The sequence below is a fragment of the Epinephelus lanceolatus genome, chromosome 13 (genome assembly GCF_041903045.1).
Source record: "Epinephelus lanceolatus isolate andai-2023 chromosome 13, ASM4190304v1, whole genome shotgun sequence".
NCBI lineage: Eukaryota > Metazoa > Chordata > Actinopteri > Perciformes > Serranidae > Epinephelus > Epinephelus lanceolatus.
In genome coordinates, this window is record NC_135746.1 from 6621332 (window position 1) to 6632420 (window position 11089).

Genomic DNA, 11089 nt, shown 5'->3' on the forward strand with positions numbered 1-11089 from the left:
CTGTGAGGATGTGTTTTCTTAATGATTCGTCTTACCACTGCAAAACTAATGTATACCACAAAATCCAAGCTGTGTTTCCCTCCAAATCTGTGACAAGTGTCTTTCCCCTCATTCATACGTCCTCTCTGCCCTCTTCTCTCACTGTCTCTGGATCATTAATATTCCGGTGAGCTGCAGAGATGTGGAGGAATCTGGTTGCTGCATCGCGGCACTCTTCGTAGCTACTAAATAATTTAAAGGGCTGTTACCTGATACTCTGATTGTGTGTGTGTGTGTGTGTGTGTGTGTGTGTGTGTGTGTGTTGGCGTACAGCACATGTTTTGCGTGTGCCCAATGAGGACAGATTGAACCCAGTGAGGTGGATATATCCCCCACTCCAGTTACCTCTCTGGCTACTTAACACTGATATGAACCAGTAAGCTCTGATACTGTATCAGACAAACACACACATTCACAGTGGACAATGGCATTACACTAAACACGAACGGCTGGTTAACAGTCAAACTGCCAAGTTAAGTAAGCCTAAAGAAATACACTTCTAAAAAAAAAGTATTTCAGAAACAATTAAGCTAATTTTAGTGTGATATTAGCGCTGATGCAGGGGACAAATAAAAAGCTTTTTTTGGATGCTTGAGATGTTTGCTGGTCTAAACGAGCATCATTATCCTTCTTAAGCTCAGTCGGACTGACTGAATGGTGCATGTGCGTAAGAAATGGACAAACAAGGTATGGAAAACTGATTAATAATGCATGTTGGGCATAAGGTTGTATCCATAGCTACTGGAACATTGTGTTTACATGCATGCTACAGTGAACATTGTTCCGTCAGAAGAGCATGCGGCTGTAACATCAAACGGTGATGTAGAACCTGTTGTCGGGATCCGTGCGATCACAGGATCTTATCAGTGATGCTTTCACTTCTGTACTCTTTCACTCAGTGTGTTGACCTCTTGACAGCATCCAAAAAATCAGAGCAAAGAGCAAAGTGAAAGTCAACCTAGAGCTTATGCGTCTTTAGAAAGAGGAATCGACAGGTTGAAATAGCTACAGATCTGTGTGGCTGTGACAACAAGAGAACAGTGAATACAGAGGTAAAGGCTTGAGACCTTAACTCCAACCAGACGGAAGTCACAAAAAGGAAGTCTTGGGACTTGGACTTCACTCCCTGTAAAGCCCAGTATACACTGTGTGACTTTGAGCTGTCCCAGACTTAAGATTAGTGTTGTGTCGTTCGTGAACGAATCGTTCAAAAGAACGAATCCGTTGAGTGAACGTACTGAACTGAATCACTTCTGGAACTGATTCGTTCATTTCTCAGTTCAGTTGAGCTCAGCAGCGAGCGTGCAGGCCAGGAGTGGAACTGCCGATTCGGTCCGTGCAAACGATGAATCACTCTCGAGTTACGAGGCAGCCAGGGTGCAGGAAGGGACTGCCTACCGTGTGATGAATCACTCGGTGAACGAATTACTCGGTGAAGGACATAACCCTGATCCCTGAGTGATTCAAATCATTTCTTCTCAGCAATACACATTCATAGAGACTGTTTTCTCCAAGCTAACGGCTAATGTAGCCAGGAGTCAAGCCACATGAACACAATCCCACACCTCCACATTGTTTTATCAGACTAAGTTTCCAGATAAACCAACTTAAAACGTTAGGCTGGCCAGTAATGAGACTCACCAGTGCAGGGCAGATGCAGCAGCAGCAGACTGTGTACTACGCAGTACACAGTCAGGGCTCCTCCCGCCAAGCACTGAACGATTCGGTGAATGAATCTTTTGAACACGTCTTTTTAATGACCTGATTCTAGGGATTCAGTAACATCTAAACTGCTTTGCCCATCGCTATTTAAGATGGCCGGCATGAGAGAAACGAGGTAATATCTTTGGTCCTGGCTCTAAAACAGTGAGAAGGGTTCGAGGATGGCCGTTGTCACGTTCTTGCGATCAAAGACAGCCTGGGATAAAATTCTGACAGTGTCAAAAATTTGGGATGACCATCTCACCGTGTGACTGCTGTTACCACCTATGTCTATGTCGCTGAATATTGTCAGTCATCCAGGTCATGGTAATCATAAGTGCTGCATTGTAGGCAACTGGACTTGCGTTTCTGGAAGACGTTTGCAAGTCCCAGGCTCCAAGCATCAAACTGGAACGACCATCGTTTTACAGAGAAAGTGGGCTATGACACCAGTTATGGACCCATCTGACCCTAACGACACACATGAAGGCCAGATGGGTCAATGAGTCACGTGATATTAACGGCTCTGTAAGGGTCCACACCCTCGCAGAGTTTAAAGCCTGTGACTCTGCGCCAGTCGGTTAAAACAGAAGAGGCCTCTTGGATGAGAGATGAAATGTCCTCAAGAAATGCAGGCAAGTCCAGTTGCCTGCGATCTAGCACTTATGATCTACCAATAGAAATACAGTATGAAATGACGCACTGGCGCTAAACCCAAATGAAATGTGTGTGATTCCAGCAAAGAGGAAAACCTTGTGGAGTTGTGGCAGCTGAAGCCTTGCCTATATGATGTGTCCTCCAGCTTTTACCATGATTGTGTAAAGAAGGACGAAGCATTGAAGGAAATAGGGGCGGAGTTACGGCTGCCAGGTGAGCAACCTAGCAGCTAGCACACACATACACACCACAGTATATAGTGCCCACAAAACTTTAGGTTATTTAATAATGTGACTCTATGTTGTGCTTTACAGTTGTAGAAGTGATAATTCATGCAGCATCCTTGCACCCACAGTATGGAAAGCTGTTGCATCGTATGTTGTAGCCTGTGATTCAGTAGGCACTATCATCGTACAGTCTGCATACATCAAACACGATGTTGTAACCAAGTTTATTAGATCCATGTCGTACAGTGTAGCTGCACTAAACTAATAAGACTGCTAAAATCTCAGTCTGTAGGAGGATTAAAACATTCAGAGACCTGGAAGACCAGATTAGCCTTTTCAACCCAACTACCAGTGAGCTAAACTCTATTAACGGATATTGACATATGTATGCAGAATCTTGAGAGATTGTGGTATCGGAGGTGTTCTGGGTTCCGTTTGTAGTTTGAGAGGTATCTACCAATCATGTTAGAGAGACAGGTAAACAGTCCCTGTGGAGAGGTACAAGGCAATGGTTAAAACAGAGAGAATTAGAGATTGGCCAAAATGACCGGCGCACTGAGAGGAGTCTTAGCCCAGACACCCGCTGGCTAAACCACATCTCACAAAATATTGGCCGTTGCCCTCTGTGGCTTATCAATGCCAGACCAATAGCTGCTGGGGTTCAGGATTGCTCATTTGCCTTAAAGTGAGATTTGACTAGTACTTGGCCTCAACAACTCTGGTTGCGTGACAATAATACAGTCACTATACACTGGTTCCAGCAGGGTTTCAAGGCCTTTTTTACTTCTGCAGTGATGCTGATGAACAGAACCTTGATGTAAAGCCTGGTGTCATTTTAAGAGAAGAATGGAGGCAGTTTCCTGTTGAGTTAATAATGTCTCTGGCTTCATAGAGGAGGCAATTCACAAGGCTTTATTATATTGACTTTATTAATGAGTATCTAAGGATGCTTCACCTTCACTGTTTACCTCTCCACCTACTGTCTCGTCTTTTGTCCTGAGATGCATTCTTACCTTCGATCTTTGGTGATCCTCACCTCCTCCCTCCGCACAAACTTGGCTCGTTTCTCCCGCTCTCAGTTACTTATACAGAACGTAGGAAGTTGCCTTAAAGTTTCAGCCACTGTCACGCCCTGTTAGGTAAGATGCTATAGAGACGGCCAGTTGTGGTCACTGGGGTTAGTCATGCATCTGTGTGTTTAATTTGGTTTGTTGGCATTGTTAAACATGTCTGGACATGTCGACTGCTTCCTCTGATGTTTGTCATTTTGGGGAGGTGCTAGTTACTCATTAGAGAAACCTCACAACAGACAGTGTCTCTCCCTGTCTTACTTATTTTACCTTTCCAGAGGCTTCTGTGAGGTGTGAATCCACATGATCTTCAGTCCAGTTGAGTATGGATGTGCACTCGCTGTACACACTCAAGGTTGTAGGTATCGAGTAACATGGTGTGTCCAGACAGAAATTAAAGCCCATGTTCACCTTGTGTAAATTTCATGTATTTGTCAGCTGGACTGTTGGTGGCTATTTGGGGTGAATAAACCCAAACTGTACAGACAATAGACTGTAAAGATGGACAATGTGTCCCAGCTTCCTCCCACTGTACAAAGATTAAGCTAGATTATCCCAGACATGGTCACTGCCACATCGCACGTCGTTTGAAGCCAGTACAGAGTTCCCACCCATACACCCATCTAACCAATCGCAAGCAGTGTCATTGATGGTGAGCACATTGATTGGCTCACATAGATGTGAATCATGATGTTACAAAGTCAAATAACTAATTAAAACAGAACTTATCAGAGAAATTAACAAAAACCATCTTTGGGGAAAAATGTATGTGACGTTTTCTTTGAGTTTTTAGTTTGGCCACTAGGGGGTGATCGAGATGTTTTGGCTTCATGTTTGGGGAGCTGTTAGGTCGTCCATCTTTATGTAGTGCTGCAGGAAGGAATCCTAAAACCTGTAAGTAAGTTTGGGTTGTGATTAGATGCCTAAAATAAGGCCTGGGGTTAACATGTGGGGACGTAACGTTATGACCACATAGATCACAACCGTCTACTGTACTGCCTCCATTTAAAGGTGAAATATTACGACCTCCTCCACTGATGCTTCGTTTGTTGTTGTAGTAAACTTTTGACTCCACCCTCTAGTGCCATCTATCTGCTGCATCTATGCCAACATGAAGGAAGCATGGAAGTATGAAGGCAGTGATGGACATTATCTTTTTTCATAAACAAAGGGAGCATAAATGAGCCTTGAGAGAGGCTTACAGTATGTTTGTGCAGACTTGCATGGTAATTAATCTAATGGTTTTAGAGGTATTTGTCATCTTTAGAGCCATGAAGCTGCCATAGCTAAGATAAAGTTAATAGAGACAATAAAGATGTGGATAGACATACAGATTCCTGTCTGAAAGCTGAAACCTTTATTGGACACTGTCTGTGTCATCATTTGATGTATTGCAGCTTAATCCCTCTGTTAATGACTGATGAGAGATGTGTCCTTTGTGTTCACTTTTTCATAGAACAAACGCAGGATTAAGAGCAGAGACAAAAGAACAAATGTGCAGCTGCTGCCAGAGTCAAACTCCAGATAGTAGAGAAGAACACTACATTGTTATTGCATGATCATCCAAAATTCAGTTTCCTGAAAACAAAAACAAAAAAACATAATGTAATTAGTTACACTGATATAGAAATGCATGCTGGTGGTCACCTGGAGGCCACAGGGGTTACAGGTGCAGCAGTTATGAAATTAAATGGATGGTGTTACCCCATTAGCACTTCAATAGTCTTGGGTGTCTCTGAGAATAATCACCGTGCCCATCACAAGTGTTTGTGTGTGTGTGTCAGTCTGGGCTAGCCTGTGTTCCGGCGTGTCTGGTTTCTAATGATGGTCATCCATAATTGAGTGTCACCTCGCAGGGGGTGCAGTCCAGGGTGGTGCAGTGGTTAACTGGGCTCCGGCTGCTCGCCATGACAGCGTGTGTGTATGAGTCACGGGGGTCAGCGGCGCACAAAACGTCCAGCGCCGCAGAGCAGTCACCTGAGCCGAACACTGTTTAATTGATGCCACCTCTGATTAACTGTCAGTTCAGGATCAACACCAGCTAATACACTAAAATACACCCTGACTGGAGGGACACTGTGTCACTTTAACCTCCGCACCTGAAACTGCCCTTAACCTCCACACATGGGAGCTCAACCTTCACAGCAGGTTGACACTCTAGGAGGTAGGTTATCAGAAAACAGGGGCGTTCAACTCCAGAGTCAGAACTAGTGTTTATATCAAGCTCCTAAAAGTTTTCCAGTGTGACACTAAATAAACTTTTCTTTAAAGGGCCATTACAACTGAGTTACAATACTGACCCTTGATTTTAAATACAAGTTTAAATAAAAAAAAAAATCTGAAAACATTCTGTAAATTAATTTTAATCTGGGGTGAAATCACATGGGGTCATAGTATAGTATAATATGTCATCCAAAATCATGAAAAAACGCCACAGTATAGCATGTCATCCAAAATCATGAAACACGTCATAGTATAGCATGTCATTCAAAATACTGAAAAGAAAATCATAGTATAGCATGTCGTTCAAAAGGCTGAAAAAATGTCATAGTATAGCATGTTGTCCAAAATCTTAAAAAAACATCATAGTATAGCATGTTGTTCTAAATCATGGAAAAATGTCATAGTATAGCATACCGTCCAAAATCATGAAAAAAAGTCATAATATAGCATGACGTCCAAAATGATGAAAAAAAAGTCACAGTATAGTATGTCGTCCAAAATAATGAAAAAAAGTCATAGTATAGCATGTTGTCCAAAATCTTGAAAAAACGTCATAGTATAGCATGTTGTTTGAAATCATGAAAAAACATCATAGTATAGCATGTCATTTGATATCTTGAAGAAAAGTCATAGTATACTATGTCGTTCAAAATCATGAAAAAAGTCATAGTATAGCATGTCGTTCGAAATCATGAAAAAAGTCATAGTATAGCATGCCGTTCGAAATCATGAAAAAACGTCATAGTATAGCATGTCGTCCAAAATCATGAAAAAAAGTCATAGTACAGCATGTTGTTCAAAATGTTAAAAAAAAAGACATAGTAAAGCATGTTGTTCAAAATCTTGAAAAAACAGTCATAGTGTAGCATGTCGTCCAAAATCATGAAAAGACGTCATGGTATAGCGTGATGTCCAAAATCATGAAAAAATGTCATAGTATAGCATGTTGTTCAAAATCATGAAAAAATGTCATAGTATAGCATGTTGTTCTAAATCATGAAAAACACTTCATAGTATAGCATGTCGTTCAAAATCATGAAAAAACGTCATAGTATAGCATGTTGTTCAAAATCTTGAAAAAAAGTCACAGTATAGCATGTTGTTCAAAATCATGAAAAAATGTCATAGTATAGCATGTTGTTCTAAATCATGAAAAACACTTCATAGTATAGCATGTTGTTCAAAATCATGAAAAAACGTCATAGTATAGCATGTTGTTCAAAATCTTGAAAAAAAGTCACAGTATAGCATGTTGTTCAAAATCATGAAAAAAGTCATAGTACAGCATGTCGTTCAAAATCATGAAAAAAGTCATAGTATAGCATGCCGTTCGAAATGATGAAAAAACGTCATAGTATAGCATGTCGTCCAAAATCATGAAAAAAAGTCATAGTATAGCATGTTGTTCAAAATGTAAAAAAAAAGACATAGTAAAGCATGTTGTTCAAAATCTTGAAAAAACAGTCATAGTATAGCATGACGTCCACAATCATGAAAAGACGTCATGGTATAGCGTGATGTCCAAAACCATGAAAAAATGTCATAGTATAGCATGTTGTTCAAAATCATGAAAAAATGTCATAGTATAGCATGTCGTTCAAAATCATGAAAAAACTTCATAGTATAGCATGTTGTTCAAAATCTTGAAAAAAAAAGTCATAGTATAGCATGTTGTTCAAAATCATGAAAAAAAATTCATAGTATAGCATGACGTCCAAAATCTTGAAAAAAAATTCGTAGTATAGCATGTTGTTCAAAATGTTAAAAGACGTCATGGTATAGCATGATGTCCAAAATCATGAAAAAATGTCTTAGTATAGCATGTTGTTCAAAATATTGAAAAAAAGGCATAGTATAGCATGTTGTCCAAAATCATGAAAAAAATGTCACAGTATAGCATGTTGTTCGAAATTTTGAAAAAATGTCATAGTATAGCGTAATGTGAAAAATCATGAAAAACATCATAGTATAGCATGTCGTTCTAAATCATGAAAAACACTTCATAGTATAGCATGACGTCCAAAATCATGAAAAAAAGTCATAGTATAGCATGTTGTTCAAAATCATGAAAAAATGTCATAGTATAGCATGTTGTTCAAAATCATGAAAAAAACTTCATAGTATAGCATGTTGTTCAAAATCTTGAAAAAAAGTCATAGTATAGCATGTTGTTCAAAATCATGAAAAAACGTCATAGTATAGCATGTTGTTCAAAATCATGAAAAAAAGTCATAGTATAGCATGTTGTTCAAAATCTTGAAAAAATGTCATAGTATAGCATGTCGTTCGAAATCATGAAAAAATGTCATAGTATAGCATGTCGTTCTAAATCATGAAAAACACTTCATAGTATAGCATGTCGTTCAAAATCATGAAAAAACGTCATAGTATAGCATGTTGTTCAAAATCTTGAAAAAAAAGTCATAGTATAGCATGTTGTTCAAAATGTTAAAAGACGTCATGGTATAGCATGATGTCCAAAATCATGAAAAAATGTCATAGTAGCATGTTGTTCAAAATATTGAAAAAAAGGCATAGTATAGCATGATGTCCAAAATCATGAAAAAAATGTCACAGTATAGCATGTTGTTCAAAATCATGAAAAAATGTCATAGTATAGCATGTTGTTCTAAATCATGAAAAACACTTCATAGTATAACATGTCGTTCTAAATCATGAAAAACACTTCATAGTATAGCATGTCGTTCAAAATCATGAAAAAAAGTCATAGTATAGCATGTTGTTCAAAATCATGAAAAAACGTCATAGTATAGCATGTTGTTCAAAATCATGAAAAAAACTTCATAGTATAGCATGATGTCCAAAATCTTGAAAAAAAAGTCATAGTATAGCATGTTGTTCAAAATCATGAAAAAATGTCATAGTATAGCATGTTGTTCGAAATCATGAAAAAAACTTCATAGTATAGCATGTCGTTCTAAATCATGAAAAAACGTCATAGTATAGCATGTTGTTCAAAATCTTGAAACAAAGTCATAGTATAGCATGTTGTTCTAAATCATGAAAAAACGTCATAGTATAGCATGTTGTTCTAAATCATGAAAAAACGTCATAGTATAGCATGTTGTTCAAAATCTTGAAAAAAAGTCACAGTATAGCATGTTGTTCGAAATCATGAAAAAAACTTCATAGTATAGCATGTTGTTCAAAATCATGAAAAAATGTCATAGTATAGCATGTCGTTCAAAATCATGAAAAGATGTCATGGTATAGCGTGATGTCCAAAATCATGAAAAAACGTCACAGTATAGCATGTTGTTCAAAATCATGAAAAAAACTTCATAGTATAGCATGTTGTTCAAAATCATGAAAAAATGTCATAGTATAGCATGTTGTTCTAAATCATGAAAAACACTTCATAGTATAGCATGTCGTCCAAAATGATGAAAAAACGTCATAGTATAGCATGTTGTTCTAAATCTTGAAAAAATGTCATAGTATAGTATGTCGTTCTAAATCATGAAAAAACGTCATAGTATAGCATGTTGTTCAAAATCTTGAAACAAAGTCATAGTATAGCATGTTGTTCAAAATATTGAAAAAAAGGCATAGTATAGCATGACGTCCAAAATCATGAAAAAAATGTCATAGTATAGCATGTTGTTCAAAATTTTGAAAAAAAGTCATAGTATAGCGTAATGTGCAAAATCATGAAAAACATCATAGTATAGCATGTCGTTCTAAATCATGAAAAAAGTCAAAGTATAGCATGTCGTCCAAAATGTTGAAAAAAGTTATAGTATAGTATGTCGTCTAAAATCTTGAAAAAAAAGGTCATAGCATAGCATTTCGTCCAAAATCTTGAAAAAAAGTCATAGTATAGCATGTCGTCTAAAATCTTGAAAAAAAAGTCATAGTATAGCATGTCTTTCGAAATCTTGAAAAAAAAGTCATAGTGTAGCATGTCGTTCAAAATCTTGAAAAAAGTCATAGTATAGCATGTCGTCTAAAATCTTGAAGAAAAGTCATAGTATAGCATTTCGTCCAAAATGTTGAAAAAAGTCATAGTATAGCATGCCGTCTAAAATCTTGAAAAAAAGTCATAGTATAGCATTTCGTCCAAAATCTTGAAAAAAGTTATAGTATAGCATGTTGTCTAAAATCTTGGAAAAAAAGGTCAAAGTATAGCATTTCATCCAAAATCTTGAAAAAAGTTATAGTATAGCATGTCGTCTAAAATCTTAAAAAAAAGTCATAGTATAGCATGTCGTCTAAAATCTTGAAAGTCATAGTATAGCATTTAGTCTAAAATCTTGAAAAAAAGTCATAATATAGCATGTCGTCCAATATGTTGAAGAAAAGTCATAGTATAGCATGTCGTCTAAAATCTTGAAAAAAAAGTCATAGTATACCATGTCTTCCAAAATCTTGAAAAAAGTCATAGTATAGCATGTCGTCCAAAATGTTGAAAAAAGTCATAGTATAGCATGTCTTCCAAAATCTTGAAAAAAGTCATAGTATAGCATGTTGTCCGAAATCTTGAAAAAAAGTCATAGTATAGCATTTCGTCTAAAATCTTGAAAAAAAGTCATAGTATAGCATGTTGTTCGAAATCTTGAAAAAAAGTCATAGTATAGCATTTCATCTAAAATCTTGAAAAAAAGTCATAGTATAGCATGTTGTTCGAAATCTTGAAAAAAAGTCATAGTATAGCATGTCATTCGAAATCTTGAAAAAAAAAAAAGTCATAGTATAGCATGTCATTCGAAATCTTGAAAAAAGTCATAGTATTGCATGTCGTCCAAAATGTCTAAGAAAATACTTTGAACTTCTCTGCATTTGGCTTTTCACAGACAATGAGTCGGATCACATACTTAATGCACCAGTGAACCTCTGGCTCGCTCACAGCAGTGTTTGGATGAATCATTGCACGATGAGAGTCATATTTCTGGATGAAAAAGATCCCGTCAAGATAAGCGCCTATCGTGATCGGCTGCCAGCTGTTTTGACAGGCAGAACTCGGCACCTACACATTTACAATAGAGCACCAATCCAAGACAGACATGCTGAGCCTTCGCATTCAAACATAACTGACTCAGTGATATACAAACCATATAGCTTTTATCTTTTGATGTTCTCTGGCACTTTCTCTTAAAGATTAGTTGAGGATTTCCAATTTCTCTCTGTTTGAAAGTTTTCATTCACTCTGAG